Source organism: Tamandua tetradactyla, chromosome 5 (genome assembly GCF_023851605.1).
Source record: "Tamandua tetradactyla isolate mTamTet1 chromosome 5, mTamTet1.pri, whole genome shotgun sequence".
NCBI classification, from domain to species: Eukaryota; Metazoa; Chordata; class Mammalia; order Pilosa; family Myrmecophagidae; genus Tamandua; species Tamandua tetradactyla.
The window spans coordinates 163391296-163412840 of NC_135331.1; the positions used below are offsets into that span (position 1 = coordinate 163391296).

General features: G+C 38.2%; 1 protein-coding gene across 2 annotated transcripts in view; it reads right to left on the reverse strand.

Annotated features, from left to right (window-relative positions):
- Window positions 1–21545, reverse strand: part of PREP (prolyl endopeptidase) — a 166554-nt gene that overhangs the window by 142629 nt on the left and 2380 nt on the right. The gene's annotated exons all lie outside the window — the stretch shown is intronic.

A 21545-nucleotide genomic window follows, 5' to 3' on the forward strand; every position in this document is an offset into this window, starting at 1 on the left:
ACAGTAAAGCAGAAAAGGGAACAGGGAATGCCCTAAATGATTGCTTAATGCTCACAGTACTTAAAAGTCACACTCAGCTATTACTTCTGTGTCGTTCAAGTGCCTGTATAGGTAGTTCATTGGGACTTAGAAGCTCAGGGGCGAAACACTGATAAGTATGCCAATTGCAATGTAACAAAATAAATTTATGTTTGTTTTTTTTTAAAACAGAGTATTCTATAGCCTGCCATTAGGAAAGCTCCCAGGGACCTGCCCCTGAGTTGTCACCCAGAGCCTCAGGATGTTTTCCTGCACACATTTCTGTTCAGGAGCGAGTATCTGTCCAATGAGGTGCCTAGATTTGTGCTGGTATCCTGGAGTTCCAGCATTCTTTTCCCAACACTTCCTGTCCAGTGTGCTCAAGGGACAGCAACTCTGGCTGCTCTCAGGACCTCTTGCCACAGCTTAGACTGGTACTTGGCCCAAAGACAAACTTTCAAAGTAAAAATAGCTCCCTTGTGCCCCTCTCCAACCCACTTATGGAGACAAACCGAACAGATCATTCATAACATGTGAACTCTATTTAAAGAAGCCTAATGATTTGGAGTGCAGTGGATAAAGAAGGAGTCGGTGTGTTCACACTGTCCACATTTTGGGACAGGGTCGGTATCTTCCCATCCAGGTGGCTGACTGCAAATGTAGGGTAAGGGCTTCTCACGGTCCACAGCACCACCGCAAGAGTCCCCTGCCAAGCTTACATCAAGAAAGGGTGTGCAGGGGAGAAAGGGTCTGAGGGTTAGGACCTCATCTGGACCAAAAGGAGATGGAGTGCAGCTGCAGTTTCCTGGAAGAGTGTCTGGATGCAATTTGTCATGCCCTTTTCTCCTGTCTCTGACATCAGAAACAGGAGCTGGCTGCTTACGAGTCCATCATTCTTTCAAATGAAGTGAAGTGGGGACTAATTCCTAATTGCCAAACTTCTAAACCCTACTCATCAGATGTGTGGGCTCCTTCCCGGTTGTCTCTTTATCTGTTCAAAGCAGGTCTTAATCTCATGGACAATCTCCCACCTCTTCTTCACAGACAGTCTCTGAGTCACAGTTCATACTCGTACCTACCAACCACTCCTGGGTCCTGACAATGGAGTTTCAAAGTCCAGTGCTCTGCCCTCTGCTGGTAGAACTGCATCTTCCCCAAGGGTGTCCTATGAAGTCCTAGATTTCTGTAAAAGCCTCACCTTACATCAACTGCTTCACCAACTCCTCTTGCCTAGGGGTCTCTTTCCTTATCTTTTGAAGCTTCCAATCTCAGAGAACTTGGAAGTACATTATGCACTCGGGCAATTTCTGTAGAAATTGCATGAGGCTACAGGAAAAGAGGCCTCTTCCTCTTGTGGTTGCTCATAGCTAAATCACTCCAGTGATTATTTCTTCTAAGGCCAAGTTCTGAGGCTTATTTTACTCTCTAACCCACTGATCCTCTCTTGGTTCTCAAGTATATTGGCCAATACTTTAAGTACCTTAAAATGAAGTGCTTTTCCTGAAGTACTGTACCCTAGAAGTTTGCAGTGATACCCTTCCCATCCTTTCTGGTTAAGAGCGTACCCATGACAGCGTGTGTGCAAATCACCGAAAACCTTATCCCAGATACATGACCCAGAACTGCCTGCCTCCAGTCTGCTCTAGAAAGAATATGCAAATATTTTTTTTTTTAAAAATCTGCTAATAAGGCAATGTATTAACATAATACAGCTCAAGGACAAGGTGTGTTATTGAGAATTTACCCAGCAACTCAAGATTTGCCATGATAACAAGAATAGGACTTTCTTTTCTCTCTATCACTTCTTGACCTTTCTAGACTTAGCTCTTCAGAATCCATTCTCTCAGAACACTTGACGATGTGTGTGTGTGTGTGTGTGTGGTTATAACGGTATTATACCTTTTCATCATTGAAGTCTGCTTCCCCACCAACAGGCTTTCACAAACCTAAGAAGTCCTGATCAGACTTTGATTTACTGACCTGCAGGATTTGATATCTCACTAAAATCCTCTGCCTTTCAAACTAGCATTTTAAGCTTAATTCTAAACTTGTCCAGAGGTTTATTTACTTAAAGTATTTCTTTTGCATCTGTGTCAATTATCAGGGATGTCTATTTCTCATATATATTTAAATATTTTATTTATTTTAGTCTCTCTGGATTCTTTTCTACTATCACTCATAGGAAACATTAACTTCCTATGCACATGGAAGTACAACTAGGAAAAAGGATAAAAGAAGCATTTTTAGGATCAAATGCAAATATTGGATTAGGCTTCAGAACTTCCCTTTATTTTCCCTAAATAACAAAATGTAAATATAAACCTTTTTGAAAGAAGTAGTCGTTTAACAATTATGTACATGTTACAGCCACATGTAAGGGACTGGATTAAACAGTGGGGTTATCAAAAAGTATAAAAGATTTTGTCAAGCTCTCAAATATTATCTCAAATTATTATATAAGAATGTTGATGGCCACTTCAGGAGAAAATCTTTCATTTAATACATATAATTGAGCCCCTACTATATTCCAGTGCCATGCTAGGAGCTGGGCATTCACTTGTGAATATGACAAACATAGTCCATGATCTCATGAAGCATAGATTCAGGAAGGAAGATTGGCAGATAATGAAATCCACTACAGTGATAGCTATAGGGCAGTGTGCTGTGGGAGCAGAAGGGTCACCTAACTCAGCCTTGGACGGTTAGAGAAATGTTCCCCAAGGTAGGGATATCTACCCTGAAATCTGAAGAATGGGCAGGAGTTGATCAGGTACCGATGAGGAGGTAAGGGGTAAAGTGAGAAAGACAGTTGAAGAATGTTCAAAGGAGCATGGAAATGCTGAGGCTAAGGGAGAGGGACACATTTGAGGAAATGAGAGAAGTTCAGTACAGTTGGAGGACATGAGGCAATGTGAGGAGTGAGGAGAGATGAAGCCGGGGAGGAAAACCGGTCAAATCATACAGGTTTCCACTATTCATTGTCGATATGGAAGAAGAAGAGTTGTGCCCTGGTTTTATAGCCAAAGAGCTTTAATGGTGTGTGAATCATATGTCACTGATATGCTAAAAGTTATATGTATCAGGGTAGGCCTTGCTGCTGTAAGAAAGAGACCCTAAACACTCAGTGACTTAGAGAACAAGAAGTTTCTTCCTTTCTCACTTTATAGGACCAAGTGGTTTGGGGTCAACAGCTGGGGGTAAGAGTGGGGAAAGGTGATTTCTGTTCCTTGCAGAGGCCTTGGTGGGTGTAGTTGTGCTGTCTTTAACACACGGCTTCCAATGTCACCACCCCAGGAAGCCACAAGGGGAAAAAAGGAAATGTGAGTAGGTGCTTTTACGGGCCAGGCCTGAAAGTAGCACATATTGCTTCCTCTCATATCCCACTAGTCTCCATACAGCCACATAAACGCAAGAAAATGTGGAAAACAGAGCCCATCTGTGGACTCAGAAACTAGAGGAGATGGGATTGGGGGAATGGCTGTCAGTCTCTGCCACGGTGATGGTGGAAGAGCTGGTGAACTGTGAAGGAGCACCATAGCTCGCACCTTACTCTCAAAGCCCTTTGCCAGTTGCTTTTGCTTATTTCACAGCCGTTGTCTTTCGATTTCTAGTCTTCCCATGTAAATGTAAATAAGTCCTTTGGATTATCTCAATCCTAGCTGCCAGTCTTTCTTCAAATATATTTGATGCCCTGATCAATCTCCTCCAACTCTCAGCACAATAGTCCATTTGCTTGCCCAGCTCAGCCCGTTTTGCAGGAAGTGTCCAACCCTACTGGTCAATTGAGGTAACTGAAAATGCTGATTGGCGAATCAGTAGGTGGTACCCTGTGTCAGTAAGACGACAATTCCAAAGCAACACACACATAATGAGCGCAAGGATTTAGTCACGCTCAGGAGAACACAATAACATTGGCTCATTTGACCTACTTCCTTAAAACTAAACTTTCAAAAAGAGCAACCACACCCAGACTGACCAAAGGATTGTTGAAAACAGGGATGTCAAAATGCTCTGAACTGACTGCCAACAGAAATATTTCCCTTGCGTTGATGCTTTCTTCATATTGCATTTAAGAAGGGTAAAGGGGTTTGACCTGTCTGCTTTGGAGAGTGCCATGAACTGCTCTCCCCAGGGTTTCTTTCGGGAGTTAGAGAAAGAGGTGCGTGTGTTATTTTAATGGGAGTTGGAATGACTTCTTTCATAATCACAGATTAGCCCTATTTGCTATTAGGAAATCCCAGGACTCTCTATCAAAGGCCTCATTGTTTGGCTGTTTTGTTCTTCCAATTGTGTCACCCTGGTAAGCTCTCCTTTCACTCAGCAGTGTCTTCTGGGTCATTTTTCATGACACCGTCAAGGCGTAGATGAAAGTGGGAAAACAAAAGACTGGGCAATAACTTCTTGCCAAGAGTTTAAAACTGACATCCTGCAAAGGTGAGGAGGGACATGGGATTTGTTGATGAAGAATATGTTCTTGTCTGTGTGTGACCCTTGAATCTGTCCAAATTCAGACGTTAAAAAAAAATCATCTGTCCATGCTCATGAGTCATAGAGACTTCCACTGGCATGATAAACAACATAGGGCCACTTAGAAAAAGAAAATATGCATATTAAGCTTTTTATTTATCTTCTCTAATAAACATGCCTCAGAAATACAGGCAGAAATGTTTTTCCTTAAGGGCTAATTTAGGCATTATAGTATTTGAAGAGATAATTTTTTGATACCAATCTAAAAAAATCTCATGGTTATTATTGACCATCTGATTCTTAGTCTTATTTCAAATTAAGTTAGACATAGAACGTAATGTTCATTCAGCACTAATGCCCATTGCTTATCTATTCGTCTGAAAAAAAAAAGCCATAGAAACAAAACCTCTCTCCAAATACCTCTTCCAAGAAGCCCTCCTTCATTCAATTCCACTTCACTCATATATATATGAGTTGGCATGGTCAGGCTCCAGGAATCGAACCCAAGTCTCTGGTATGGCAGGCGAGAATTCTGCCGCTGAGCCACCGTTGCACCGCTCCACTCATATTATTTTTTATTTTCATTTGTTTGTTCCCTAGATGTGACAAGGCCCCTGAACCAGTCAGGCCACGTAATGTTGACACAATAACCCCCGCTCGAGAAAGGGGGAAAAATTCAACTTCCCCATTTGGAGAATTCCTGATATTCTCGCAAGCAATGGGGACAACCAAATCAATAGGCCAAGACCTCAATCTTGGGGTTTGCCTCTACGAAACTTATCCCTGCAAAGGATAGGCTAAGCCTACTTAAAATTAGGCCTAAGAGTCACCCCTAGAGAACCTCTTTTGTTGCTCAGATGTGGCTTCTCTCTCTCAGCCAAAACAGCAAGCAAACTCACTGCTTTCCCCACCTCTACGTGGGATATGACTCTCAGGGATGTAAACTTCCCTGGCAATGTGGGACAGAAATCCTAGGATGAGCTGGATATCGACATCAAGGGATTGAGAAAAACTTCTCAACCAAAAAGGGAAAGAGAATTGAAACAAAATAAAGTGTCAGTGGCTGAGAGATTCCAAACAGAGTCGAGAAGTTATCCTGGAGGTTATTCTTATGCATTATATAGATATCCCCTTTTTAGTTTATGGTGTATTGGAGGGGCTAGAGGGAAATACCTGAAACTGTAGAGCTGTGCTCTAGTAGTCTTATTTCTTGAAGATGATTGTATAATGATACAGCTTTTGCGGTGTGACTATGTGATTGTAAAAACCTTGTTTCTGATGTTCCTTTTATCTATGGTATGGACAGATGAATAAAAAATATGGATAAGAAATAAACAAATAATAAGGGGAACAAAGGTTAAAATAAATTGAGAAGATGGAAATACTAGGGTCAATGAGAGTGAGGGGTTAGGGATATGGCATGTATGAATTTTTTCTTTTTTCTTTTAATTATTTTTGCTGGAGAGATGCATTTTTTTAAAGAAATGATCATGATGATGAATACACAACTATGTGATAATATTGTGAGCCACTGATTGTAACCATATCAGGAATGTGTGTATGTCAAGATTATTTGTATGTTTGTTGTTTACAATAAAAATATTTTAAAAATACTCCCCTCCCCCAAATCTCAGTGGTTTATGTCAAAAAAGTTTGTTTCTTCCTCTGGCTCCCAGTCGAACATGGGACAGTAGGGATTCTGTTCATGTGTAGTCACTGAGGGACCTGACCCTTGTTCCATGATCACCATATCCTGATTAAAAGAATGTAGTGAATTAGTCACTGGCTTTTAGAGCTTCTGCTGGAAGTGTTATGCTATTTCTGCTCACATTTTATTGGCCAGAGTAAGTCACATGCCTACATCTACCTGCAAATCAACTAAGAAGTCAAAGATAGGTCAAATTAACAAACATTACCTTCTATTTGTGTAAATAATAATTTTTAAAGCACTTTCTCAGATATTCCAGAAAAGTAGACAGAGCAAGTTAATAATTTCCTTGTTTTACATAGAAGGAAACCAAGACTTAATAAGATCATGTAATTTTTTGAAGACCAACATTTTTCCTTTAAATTAGGTTATCATGAGTGTCAAGTCTTTTTTTAATTATCTCGATTTTCCAACATATTTTTTTTTTTTTTTTTTTTTAAGAGAAGGAAGGAAGGATAGAAGGAAGGAAGGAAGGAAGAAAGGGAAACATCTTTAAACATTTTCTTGTTTTATTGTATTTTGTTTTTCCGTTTTTTGTTACATGGGTTGGGGCTGGGAATCGAACCGAGGTCCTCCGGCATAGCAGGCAAGCACTTTGCCCGCTGAGCCACCGCGGCCCGCCCCCATATTTTTAATGTTAGAATTAACAAGCACCAATACTCTGGCACTAGTCTGGGGCTCAGAGTAATAGAAATAAAAGAGGACTTCTCAAGCTGCACTGTCAACAGCACTGGGGGGACTCTAGGCCACTTCAAAGCCTCCCCTCCAGAATAACTCTAGGAGTGGCAGGTGGTATATCCTAGGTGCTATTAAAACAGGTCAGCCAGGTGCCATATGATCTTTCCTGGTCCCATTCTTGTTCTGACTCCCTGTTGTGACAGCCCCAGCTAAGCCCTTGGCACCTGTGTTGAAGGAACCTATGACCCTACCAGGGAGATGATGGTACTTGTGAAATGTGTCGATGCCTCAAAGGAGCTGTCTCCTTTCACTTGGGAAGCCACTGCCCTCAGTGACCCATGGAAGTATGAAGAGCTCTGTTAGTTTTTATTGGCACTTTTATTTCAGCCCTTTGGAAGTTGAGTCTTTAAGTCTCAAACATGAGAATTTAGCTCCTCCTTGACATGCATTAACCTGTACTCAGGATCTCTGATGTCCTCTTGGGTCAAACTCAAGTGCTTCAATTCTTTTCTCATTAAAATGAGTTCTTTCTCAGAAGGATCTTCAATCACTCATGCAGACAGACATCTGGTAGACCCAATCTACCCATCCTCCAGACATGCCCATACTTGTTTGAATGTCACATCAAATGGACATGCTACAATATTTTTGGAGAGGTATAGAGTTTTTCATCCCTTGTATAGTAAAAGACATTACTAGTTAGTATAATGGATTTAAGCACATTAATATTTCATGGTGTTGTACAAAGAGCACCATGAATTTCAGGTATTCTGCCATCTAAACAAGTTTGAAAACAATTGGGTCTAGTAAAATAAGCACTGAACTCTAGTCACAGGTCTGTCTCCCTTTTGGTGACCTTGGGAAAGTCATTTAACCCTTCTTAGCTCTTTTATCAGGTATAACATGAAGGAAGCAGTTGGATGGTTGTCTAAGTATTTTGTCAACTACAGAAGTTTGTGATTTGTGTTCAATTCTCCTTTCCTGGAGAGAAGATTTATTATGTGCAAGTATTGTCAACAGGTGGCAGCAGAAACCTAATCTTCAGTGAGTTAAGAAAAGGGAAAGCTAACTACCTGTGATTTATCTTCAGAATTGCAGAGTTAAAAGGAAAAGTGGAGAATGAGTCCATTCCCTCATTTGAAACATAACGAAGAAACCAGTGCTCTAAGAAGCAGGTTTGTTTAAGGTTTTTTTTTTTTTTTGTAATAGAAAGGAAATATGTCCTGCTAATATTTAATGTTTTCAAATGAATTGAAAAGTAGGGTTTCAAAATGAATATGTTTTGTAAGCAATTGAAGTTAGTACTTTTCTTCCTTCCAGTCAATTTGAATGTGTTCAAAGGTCTTAGGATACTAAAACTGCCATGTAAAGTGATATTCACAACAGGTCTTTTATATCTTTATTTTTGATTTAGATGTGGAAAGATGGACTAAGATGTGGAAAGATGGATTAAGAATTTCAGGAATTTCTTTTTAAATATTCTGTAAATTTGGCACTTTTAGATTCAATGTGTTAGAAAAGAGTCAATATATACAGCAACATTACAGTATCATTAAATTTTATTCCATCTCAAATCTCATTGTTATGAATTCCAAGGAACTTAAAACTTAAAAACCTAATCTGTTTTTTTGCTGTTTGAAATAAATGGATTGTTTATTGGAACTTTGAAATTTTTACTATCCAGATATTTTTTGGTGAGGAGGTAGAATTCTAATTTTTAAAATACATATGGATAATTTATTACATGTCAATCCAAGTGCATTTATGCCACTTGATTTAATTTTATGCAATATTCAACAAATACATTGAAATAGGCAAAATACTATAGAAAAGACTCTTGAAGATAGAAGCTAAAATGCAGGCAGACTCTCCTAAAGGAATGTACAATTTTAATAAAATAAATATTCAGATAATATATTACTATGAAAGTTAAAGAGAAGGTATACAAGCTATAGCTTTGAGCAGTTCTTGAATTATAAACGCGTGTATCTAACTGCCACTTTGGCATCTCTGCTTAATATCTAGCAGAACCAAAGGCTTAATGTGGACAAAAGAGAACTCTATGTGAACTTTAAGTGACTGAGAAAATCAGGTCCCTTTATCCGGAAATTTCATTACATTATTTATTGAGAATGTTTGAATCTTTACAAGATTCTTTATATTAAAAAAAACAACAACAAACACAACCTACTAGTTTAAATCAGCCATCATCAAACAGATCAACAAGATTTCAGAGCAACCAATAGACTGAAGAGGGCTCCGAAAAAAATTAAAAGATATGATTCTTGTTAGTCAATTGGGAACACATGATTCATTTAAAAATCTGAAAAATACTCATAAGCTTTTATAGAACTACCTCCTTCTCCGATGAGTCACAAATTCCGATGTTACATCTGAACAGATTTAATGGTGAAATGACTGGCACAAAGTCCCATCCATCCTCTCCAAACTTCTCGTTAAAAAAAAGTAAACTGTTTTTTTTTTAATTGAGGTAAAATTCACGTAACATCAAAGTAAGCATTTTAAAGCAAAAAACTCAGTGACATTTAGCACAATGACAATGTTGTGCAACCACCACCTCTATCTAGTTCCAAAATATTTTCGTCACTCCCAAAGGACACCCTGTACCCATTAAGCAGTAATTCCCGATTCCCTCTCCCTCAGCCTCTGGCAACTGCCAATCTGCTTTCTGTCTCAATGGATTTACCTATTCTGAATATTTCATATAAATAAAAACATACAATATGTGACCTTTTGTGTCTGGCTTCTTTCACTTAGCATTATGTTTTGTAGGCAGTTCATCCACATTGTAGCATCAGTATTTTATTCCTTTCTATGGTGGAATCATATGTATGTATATATCACTATTTGTTTATCCATTTATTCATCATTGGACATTCAGGCAGTTTCCACCTTTTGGCCATTGTAAATAGTGCTGCTATGAACATGAGTGTGCATATATTTGTTGAGTATCGGCTTCTTTTGTTATTATTATTATTTTTGTACCTGAACTAGCTCTGACCAGGTCCGTATACCATATTCTCCTTGCTTCTTCCGGAGCGGATCTAAACCCTGTTCTTGTGTGTACTGCCCAGTAAGGAACCCACTAGCCACATGTGGCTATTTACATTGTCATTAAATGCAATTAAAATTTGGCTCCTTCCTCTTTTGTTGTTCAGATGTGGCTTCACTCTCTCTAAGCCCAACTTTCTGCCCTCCCCCCTACATGGGACATGACATCCAGAGGTGAAAGTCTCCCTGGCGACATGGGAGAGGACTCCCAGGGATGAGTCCAGCCCTGGCACCGTGGGATCAACAATTCCATCCTGACCAAAAGGGGGAAAAGAAGTATAACTAATAAAATATCAGCTGCTGGAAGAGTTCAAATAGAGTCGAGGGGCTACTCTGGAGGTCACTCTTACGCAAGTTTCAATTAGACATTGCTACCTATCATAAGTTGCCAAATCCCAACCAAAACCATTCCAGCCAATCCTAAAGAACACCCAGGGCAAGATATAAGATTCTATTAAGGTTCCATGCGCTAAGGTAACTTTCCAGAAACCTACAATCTCCAAATGGGTCCCTGGAACAGATAAGTCCTGAAACCTAGAGGGCCCAGCCTCTCCAGAAAACCTGCTAGTTCCATTTCCCTACCCCATATAACTGACAACCCCCTCCAACATGAACAAGGTAGAATGGGCCATCCCAAGTACCCCCACAGAATGGGATAAAAAGATCAAAGGTGACAGTAAAGTTATACAGAGAAGGTAGGGTTTAAATGCATGAATAGGATTGCTGACCCATTAAATTGATATTTCTTTTAGTCTCCAATATCTTAGAGCAGCTAGAAGAACAAAACCTAAACTCGTGGAATTGTAACCCACACCTAACTCTGAAATCTGTTCTACAACTAGTTGTTGTGGTGTTCTTTGAAAATTATTGCTTTTTTGTATATACGTTATTTTTCACAAAAAAGAAAAAGTCAATTGTGATGATTAAAAAATATCTTTATTCTTTCTAGCCTCCTATATTCTGGAGCAGCTAGAAGGAAAAATCTGAAAGGATGGTATGGTAGCCCATGACAAACTCTGGGATCTGTCCTGTAGCTACTTGTTGAAGAATGCTTTGAAAACTACTGCTTTTTCCTTTCTTTGCTGTGTATATACAAATCAAAGGAGAAGGTGGAGTTATAACAGAGAAGATAGGGTTTAACAAATGAGTGTGACTGCTGAATCATTATATTGATATTTCTTTTAGTCTCCAGTGTCTTGGAGCAGCCAGAAGAAAAAACCTGAAATAGTGCAACTGTAACCTATACCAAACTTTGAAATCTGTTTTATAACTCGATTTTGTGATGTGCTTTGAAATCTATTGCTTTGTTTCACTATATAAAAAAATAAAGGTGACAAACATTAAAAAAAAAAATTTAGCTCCTCAGTCACCCTAGCCACACTTCAAGTAATAACATCTGGCTAAAGGCTACTGGATTGGCCAACACAGATATAGAATATTTCCCCCACTTCAGAAAGTTCTAGTGGGCAGTGCCATTCTGTAATGTGGAACACCGTGTTCACGTGCCATCCTACCTGCATGTAGTGCCCAGTTTTATAACTGGCAAATATAAACTGCACATTTGAAGGCAACTATACATGCTCTCCTCAAATTGCTCTCCTCAACTGATGATTCCTCTTTGTGTAGTAAAGTCAGTGATGTGAATTATTGTTTGAATGATTGGAGTATTTAAAAAAAAAATCATGATAACTTTTGAAGGAAAATCAAGCCTCTTGATAAAATCCTTTTCTAAGGTAACTTTTTCATGACCTAACCTAAGAGGATTTTTTTTTTCTTTCTACTTAGAAGGACCTCACTGTTCTCTTTTGGACCTGATAAACGATATCTGTCTCATTATTACTGGAGAGTTGTGTCACCAAATAGAAAGAATAGGCAGCAGCTTAATAGGTTAATCTTGCACTCTCTTCACCTTGGACTGTCTGAGATGCCTGTATTTAAGAAGTGTAGGCACAGAATTTATAACCTTAGTGGATCCTGTGTTTTAGCTGGTCCTTTACCTATAAAGGAATTTTATTCATGTGACTAATTCCATTTTTAAAAAGTTGTGGTGAGTCAGCCAACTCAAAGCAGTAACTTCTCCTTAAGAGGTCCTGGAGTTGTGGAAACATGTTAAATAGAAATAGATTTTCCATTGAAAATATCTAGCATTATCTTGTGCTGGTGTCTTAGTTTGCCAGATTTGTTGTAACAAAGTATCACAGACTAGCTGGATTAAATAACAGGAATTCATTGTTTTACAGTTCTGGAGACTAGAAGTGTGAAATGAAGAAGTCTACAGGGCCAAGCTTCCTCTAACATCTGTAGGGTTCTGTTGGTGGCTGGTGGCCCATGACGTTCTTTGGCTCGTGGCATAGCTGAATCTCTGCCCTGTCACGTAGCCATCTCTCTTTCTCCGTGCCCAGATTTTTGCCTGCTTATAAGGACGAATTATATTGGATTAGGACCCACCTTGATCTTATTTGGCCCTATCTTAATTAATAATATCTTCGGAGATCCCATTTACAAATAAATTCCCATTCACAGAATTGGGAATTAGGACTTGAACTAGTCTTTTTGAGGACACTATCCAATTCATAACAGTTGGCATGGCATTCTAAACTGATATCTAAGAACGCTGTTGTCCCTTTATTTTTTTCTATTTTTTAAAAATTTTTTTATTAATTAAAAAAATTAACAAACAGAACATTAAGATATCATTCCATTCTACATATACAATCAGTAATTCTTAATATCATCACATAGTTGCATTGTTGTCCCCTTATTATACATTTAAATAATTAAAAGGAAAGCTCTCAGTAAGGATGAATGGATCTTTGCTGGATGGCAAAATAATTATTGTATTGTATTTCAGATGCAGCTCATAATGAGCATCTTTGGATCCAGTACTTGATACTTTACATTTTTTTCATGACACCTAACAATGGCTGACTTTATTTTTAATTTGTTTGAAATATCAGGGTAAATAATAAAAATTATGCCAACAATTCAAATTACCAGTATAAGTTAAGAAACCTGGGAATCTCAGTTCTTTAGTTGAGATAAAATCAAGCAACCTCTCATAAATACTGCGATTCTGTACTCCTATGCTTGGAAAAATAGGAAGGGTTTAGAAACTTTGCCAGACTAATAGAATTAAGGAGGAATTTCAGAGCATTCTCTGCTGCATTATAAGTATTTTTATAGGAATAAACTTTTCAAAGTAATCATTACCTAATAACTACATGTTGAAAAGTTAAATAAGCAAAGCATTTTAGCTATCACAGGGTTAAAGGAAATATAAATATCTGGAAGACTTTACACTGTTAATGCCAATCTTATTCATCCCTGGCTTTAATGTCACACCTAATCAGGACACTTGTATATGGTCATGCTAGTTGTACAGTGTACAATCTGCACAGGGATACAAGGTGGCTCTGATTAAGGCATTTTAGTTATATCAACAGAGATACTCACTCACTGTAAAGGGTAGGAGAGGAAAGAAGACTGTTCTGTCCCCGAAGCATTCCTATGGGGTCACAGAGGTGGGCATATATGACTGAAAGGAACGGTAAGCACTTTCTCTCTCTGGAATATTCCCGGATTTGGGTTGAAAACTTGCTCAGACTGAACTAGTAAAAATCTGGATCTACCTGCTTTAACCCTCCAGGGCTATAGAGCAGCTTTAAAGCAAAGCATCAAGAAATATAAATGATTTTTAAGTATTATATTCATAAGCAATATCTAGATCACCTTAAATTTTAAGAAATCATTGGGAAATATTGGGCAATTATAGCAAATTTCAGGCTCTTTAAGAGGTAACCAATCAAAATCAGGCATACTGGTAAATCATCTGATAAATAGATCATTTGTGTTCAACTGGCATTTTGTTGTAGGGTTTTTTTTTTTTTTTTGTAGTTTGGGGGTTTAGTGTCAAGAGGGCTTGGGTTTACCTGTGAGTTTTGCATATCAGCTCTTATTAGCTCACTCATAAAATAAAAGATTTGGATTAGATTATTTCTAAGCTCTCTTCCAATCTTCAGATATAATTCCTTTTGTTTTATTCAAGTTTGTTGGTAAGAGAATGCAATAAAAGAATCTTTTTAGATGAATACCAATCAACAAAGACTGGCATATATTTCTCAGACAATTGCATTTCCATGCTTAAAGAAATCTTTAATCCCCAACATTGAAATATTAAATTGCACATCCCTTACCCTTACTTTATTTGCTTTTTCCTTTCATTAAATTCTTAATTTTTAAATAGTTCTAGATTTACAGAAAAGTTGCATAGATAGTACAGAGAGTTCCCATATACCCTGAACCCAGTTTCTTTTAATGTTAGCATTCTACTGTGGTACATTTGTCACAGTGGATGGACCAATGTTCATAAATTAAGGGGTGTGCAAGGGTAGTTCAATGGTAGAATTCTTGACTGCCATGTGGAAGACCTGGGCTTGATCCCAGGTCCATGCACTTCCCCCAAAAAACAAACACACAAACAAAACAAAAATTCAACAAAATGGTGCTGCAATAACGGGATACTCATCATTCTCTGGAAAAAGAATGAAATGTGACCCCCGCTATATAACACATACAAAAAAAATCAAGTCAATACTTTGTTCATATTTCCTTAGGTTTTTTTCTTTGTTTGTTTGTTTGTTTTAAACTAATTTCCTTTCTCTGTTGGAGGACCCCACCCAGGACACCACATTACAGTTAGTTGTGTCTCCTTAGGCTGTGACTATATCTCTGATTTTGCTTTTTATTGACCCTGGCAGTTTTGAGGAGTGCCAGTCAGTTTGTAGAATGTCCCTCAGTTGGGAATTATCTGATGTTTTTCTTATGATTAGAACAGGGTTATGGGTTTTTGGGAGAAAGAGCACAGGGGCGTAGAGCCCTGTTCATCACCTCACATGAAAGTTACATGCTATCATCACACGTGCTATCACCGCACATACTATCATCGCACATGCTATCACTGTGAATTATCATGGGGTAAAACTGGATCACCTGAATGAGGTTGTGTTTTTTTGCTTCCTCCACTGGAAAATTACTCCTTTTCTCCTTTTCCACGTGGTACTCTCCAGAAGGAAGTCACTAGGCATAGCCCCTGTGGTGGTTAGATTCAGTTGTCAACTTGGCCAGGTGAAGAAACACCTAGTTCTGTTGCTGTGGACATGAGCCAATGGCATGTGAACCTCATCTGTTGCTAATTACATCTGCAGTCGATAGCAGGCACGCCTGCTGCAATGAATGATGTTTGACTTAATTGGCTGGTGCTTAAATGAGAGACCACAACGTAGCACAGCCCAAGCAGCTTGGCATACCTCATCTCAGCACTCGCAGCTTAGCCCAGGCCTTTGGAGCTGCAGAAAGAAGTCACCCCGGGGAAAGTTGTTGGAACCCAGGGGCCTGGAGAGAAGGCCAGCAGAGACCATCCTGTGCCTTCCCACGTAAGAAAGAACCTCAGTGGAAAGTTAGCTGCCTTTCCTCTGAAGAACTAACAAAATAAATCCCCTTTCATTAAAAGCCAATCTGTCTCTGGTGTGTTTTATTCCAACAGCTAGCAAACTAGAACAGCCCCAAAAAGGAGAATCAATATTGAACTCGTTTTAAATTTACCATAAATTGAATTGTAGAGCGAAATGTCCTCAATGTTTAGCCACAGTTCTGAAACTTTAGGTAAGTGTGGCAGCAGATGATCTTATCTATTCTTATGAAACCAGAAACAGTATTGTTGGAGGAAAAGAGAGAAGGGCTATGACTTCTCCCTTGCCTTTGATATTTTTTTCCTCCCATCTCCTGAAGGAAGTTATAAGACATACGTATTCTCAAGAAGTGAAAAGAAAACTTGATCCCTCCCCCTGCCAACTCTTGTAAAAATAATCTATTACTTTAAAGGAATAGGAAAACATGCAGTTTTCAATCACTTTAACAAAAGAGTAAGGAGATCTGGGTCAACAGCATTTTTCTAACTTCTAGCTATGTGAACCTTCAAATTTACATTAAACTGTTTCCCTGCTTCAGCACCCTAGAAACTTCCTTTGTCCTTATCCCTTTAGGGATGACAAATTCCCGAATTGCAAATGTTCACGCTGCCCCCCCACCCCCAAATTTGTTGGCTTTTCTTTTCTCCTATTTTTTAAATTACAGAAGTAATATATATTTTTGTAGCAAACAATTTAAAACAATCCAGAGGTATATGAAATAGAAAGTAGACATTTTTCCTGGGGCTCTCCATGTGAACTAGCTCATTCAACATATGATGAATTCCTTTTGGCTTTTTATCAAAGACGATAGTGTTATTTTATTAAACAAATTCTAATATAACATAGCATGTAGAAATTAAATGGGGAAAATATATGTTTAAAATTTGTCTTGGCCTATTTATCTGTCACTTGTACAAATATTTTTTGCTAGATGCTGGAGATAAGAAAGCATGCATATAAATAATCCAAAAGTAAATTATCTATCCTCAAATGAGCTTACAATAAAGATAGTGAGACAGACTTCCATAAACAACAAAAAGCAAACAAATGTCTTCATCCAAGCACATCTGTCACCAACAGGCCTTAGAAAAACGAATTTTGCTTTGCTAATAAGATTATGCCTGATGCATAATATATTTAAGAGAGTTTATTTTGTTTATTAAATTTGGAACAATATTAAGAGCCTTAAAGTAATTTTAAAAATGAGTGAGAACTGGTTCTGTTGACCTCTATAGGACACTTTCACTATTTTTCTGAAACCGCAGTTGCTAATATTTGTTTGTAAGATGAAAAAAATTTTATCCATTGTTCATTCCCCAAAGGGATGACGCCAAATCTAGCATCTTAACCTCATCAAACATATTGAGAACACATTTTATACTGTTTCTGATGGAAGAATTTCTATGGAATAAGTTTGATGTCCAAACTAAAGGCATCTCCTAGAACCCCCTTCTATAATAAAAGATACACAAAAATGTACCTCAGGCAACAAGTACTCATTCAATAAATATGAACTTTTTATTGAAAATCATTTATGATTAAATCAGCTTTGAAGTATTGTACCAGGAAATTCTTAAAGACAAAGACAAACCCATAGAGTTTATTTCCACTTATTTATAGACCCTTTCACTACACATAAAAATTATTCCATGATTATAGTCTTTTGCATATGCAGAGTTTTACATAGGTTTTATACTTGATGTTTCATAACAATTTTTCCATGTTCATCTATCACACTTCTTTTCACGGTAGCCTAATAGGCCACGGTATTGATATTTCATTTTTCAACTATTCTCTAATTGCTGCAAATTCAGAGTCTTTCTAGTTTTGGATATTATATATAATGCTGCTCTAAGCATATGTCTTTATTTGGCAATAAATACTTCCTAATAATGTGATTTTCTCCTCTTGAATTATTTGCTTAAGATATATTCCTAGGAATAAGATTATAGTCTGGCATTTGGTATGCATTGCAAGTTTGTTCTCCAAAAGGAATGCTAGCAGTTTACAAAGCTTAGAAGAATAAATAGGTTGACCTTTTTTTTTTCTGAAGCCATGAAATTCCGTTAGTGCTAGGCAACAAAACTCAGAATAATTTCTTATTTTACTGGGAATTGTTGGAGTTATTTGGAAATCTCTCGTTAAAAACACAAGACACGTGACATCAGTGAATAGGTCACGCCCTCAACTCCAGGACAGCATTTGTAAGGCAGCATTGCAGGCCACCTAAGTATCTCTTCGAAACCAGCCCGGTTATCTTTCTACCTCCTTCCCTCCCTCCTATCTTTTCTTTCTTTCTAAAGTAGATTCTGAGTTTCCAAAACTGAAACAGGACAAGCACTAGGGAAAACAGAATAGTGGGCACCAAAGTCAGACTTCCCCAAAGAGCTCTCTGAGAACAGCCAATAAATTTAAGATTTCCTCTTGGGGAGAGGGAAGGACGGTGCTGTCTTCCAATCCTGGAAACATTATCTAAGGGAAGAGTGAATCCCATCATCTCACTCTCCCTCAGTGCACACATATAAAGCCATTGTTGCAGATCATAAAGAGAATCAAGCTCACACAAAGGAAAAACAAACCCAGAATATACTGTGAGCAACAACAACAAAAAGGTACTTAATGTATAAACAATATTAGCTGCAGATTGCCCAGGACATTGCATGGCTACCAAAACGCAAGAGTGCTCCCACTGCACATGTGGTTTTCTAAAGAGAGATCCAAAGTGAATCCACTGGGCCCCTCTGTCTGAACTTTGACAATTATGTGAAATAAAGGACAAAGAAGAGGTTATCTATAATAATAATATATCAACAGGGGTGTTTTCTCTGCCTTTCAATGTATCTTGAGCCCATCAAATGGCACCATTGTCTCCTTAGATGGAGCTGGCCCAGCAACCCCCGGGAATCTTTGTTGCCTTCCTTGAAAAACATTTAAAACAAACAAGCTCCTTTCTCTTCCCATAGACAGTACAAGCAATATTAATGGTTATCTACCTGTGATAAGCACAACAGTCTCATTTTACCCGACTTTGAAAGGGTCATCTGTACTGTGAAGCCCAATTAACTTGTCTTACTCTCACACAAAAAAAGGAAGGTTACTGAAAGGCCACATCTTGCCTTATATCTTGACTGCTCTGGTACAATGGCCTGATCAAAGGCCATCAAAGTAGTGAGCCAATAAAGGCAGACTCTGTTTTTTTGGACACTGGCATAGTGCTACACATGGGAGCCCTGGGGCTCTTAATGAAAGGCTAGGATGCCAGGACAGGATTTTGTACGTATGGAACCTCCCAGAGGTTGAGTGAGGTCCCACCCCACTTCCTAATTTTATAACGGGGTTGTAAAAAATTGTGGCATAGTTTAAATGTTTATGGTTCAAAATTAATGCTTTTAATACAAAGTTAATGGAACAGAATTGGGATTTTCATAAGATTTTTATAGGATTTATTTTGAAAATTTAATTTTAGGTCCACTATAGGTGGAATGCCTGTAACGGTATGGAAGTTTAAATTTCAATGATGAGCATCTTTTACTCCTATTGTATTATTGAGCATTTGTTTGGGGAAAACCACCAAAAGTCCACATTTGAAGCCCTGCGTGAATGGGAAGCTTAAGTCATTTGCAAGTCAAATGGTTCCACCCCCCAGTGATAGATGCCATATGTGCATATTTCAAGCCAGTCACAAAATTCATTACTTGTCTGGACCACAGAGCCTAAGTTGGTGCTACAGATTCAGTGGACATTCAAATATCAGTTTGTGTATTTGGTTTGGTTTTACAGATTTCTAATGCTGGAAGGAAATAATAAAAAACTCATTCATTTATTCTCCTCTTTCTAGGGAAGCTTGACTCTAAATCACCCAAGGTGCTTTGTTACGTATATTCCAGTTTCATTCTTCCTTCCTTTAATGGTTCTTTCTGATGTTTATAAATTTGAATTTTTGAAGAAAATTAAATGGAACTGGGATTATGTGATTTGTAAAGGGTTGGATTTGGCAGGGTTTTCGGATGTCCCATATGGAAAGGGTTCTCTGGTAATTCTATTTTTAGAGGAACAAAACACACATACACACACACACATACACACACAGAGTCTGCACCCAGGTTAGACTCTACAGGCATTACTGTTTGCACAAATTTTATAAATATGTACCATATTCCTCAGGCTTACATCCGGTACACCTAACAAAAGTGGACTGTGATAAGGATCTTCAGGTATCTAAACAACCTCTGAACAAAGTTTAAAAATAGTTATTTTTTCTTTTTCTTTTTACATATTCACGAAGGACAAAAACAATAAGTGAAACAGAAATATATTCCAGACGGGAGAATTGCTAAATTTCAGATTATATTGCCAACATAATTCATGGAGTTGCATCCCACCCATGCAACTTCCACAGTTGTTAAATTAAATGTAACTTTCCTGAAACATCTCTAATGTCTGTTTTGTACCTCACTGTGGTTTTGATTTGCATTTTCCTAATGGCTAATGATCTTTTTTGCTACGCCTTTATGATGATCTTAACTCAATTGGATAGACTGAATGATGATTTGAATTTTTAAAGTATTCCTTTATGTATCTCTTTGCATTAAATTAGATCAGAGTTGGGATTCTGTTGTCATGAGACATTTTGGAAATGAAAGTTCAATACTTAGAAAGGAAGGGAAGCCAAGAAGAGATGACCCTAATCTCTGGAAATTGTGGATGCTAGGTTAACATAGAAAATGAGAATTAAGGTTGCAAATCAACTGACCTTAAAATAAAAAAATTGACCTGGATGATTCAGATGAGTTCACTGTAATCATGAGGGCTTTTAAAAGTGAAAGAGGGAGGCAGAAGAGGAAGTCAGAGTGGTGCCCTGTGAGAACTCAGCCCGCTGTTGCTGGTTTGGGAGAGAAAGAAGGGGCCCATGAGTCAAAGAATGAGGGCAACTTCTAATAGGTGGAAAAGGGATTCTCCTCCAAAGACTTCCGAAAGGAATGCAGCCCTGCTGACACCTTGATTCTATCCCAGAAAGACCGGCATTGCACATCGACAGAACTATAAGGTGAAGTTGAAGTGTCTTAATTCACTAGGTTTGTGGTGATTTGATATTGTGGCCATAGAAAACTAATACACATACCCTGAAATTCTATTTGATGTTCTTTTCTGCACACTAACTAGCCTATTAGGAGGAAGAACTAAATGATTATTTAGTAGCCTCAAGGCTTGTACCATTCACACATGGCGAGGTCAAGTATTTGTGATACTATTTCTTCCTCCCCAGATAGAGGAGTTGCTCAACCTCACAGCAAGGTATACTATCTTTCCCACTTCTCTAACAAAAGTTCTCCTTACTGTTCCCTAAATGTGGTGATTTCTAATGGAAGGCTTGCACCTGCATGATACATGTTGTTGGAAGTACCTGGGTTAGGATCAAATCCCTGTGAATGAGCTGTGCCTCCAAATGCATGCCTTTATTTCTAATCAGGATTGGAGATCTACATGAGAGGGGAATTTTTATAGAAATGGCTATTCCAATTGATACAAAAGGCAAATCATGCCCAATAAATACTCAGAACCTGCTTTCTGATACAAAAAGAAAGGGTACTGTAAGCCAATTGTGAAGTTGGTTCATTTTCCTATCGTATTAGATTGCTTGTGTGAGAAGTTTAGGTCCAGTGGACACTCTAATATTAAACAGTGAAAACTAAAGGTTATCTCTGTAGAGTGGATAAGTTGCCATCCACAAAACCATTCTTTGACCTCCTTTCTTGTAAAATGAGACTGAGAATTAGAGTGATCTTCAAGAACAAGGAACTGAGTGAGGAGGATAAGAATGCTTTGCATCATGTCATTTGGGAGGTAAGGTGTTCTGGGAAGTGAGCTAGGAATACCTCTGTTTATCCTTTGTTCTCTCTACATGGTACACATTGGTCTCCTTAGCATGTTTAGTGCTATAACAGCTTATATAGTGGGTGTTTTAATGAATTATTTCATTTCATCCCTCCATATTGCAAATGAAGAAATGAAGCAAATTGCACTGGACCATAAAGCTAGTGACTGGTGAAACCACAATACAAATCTAGACCTCTGGGATGCCACAGTCCAAATTCTTAACCATGAAACTTTATCACCTCTCAAATGATGCTCTC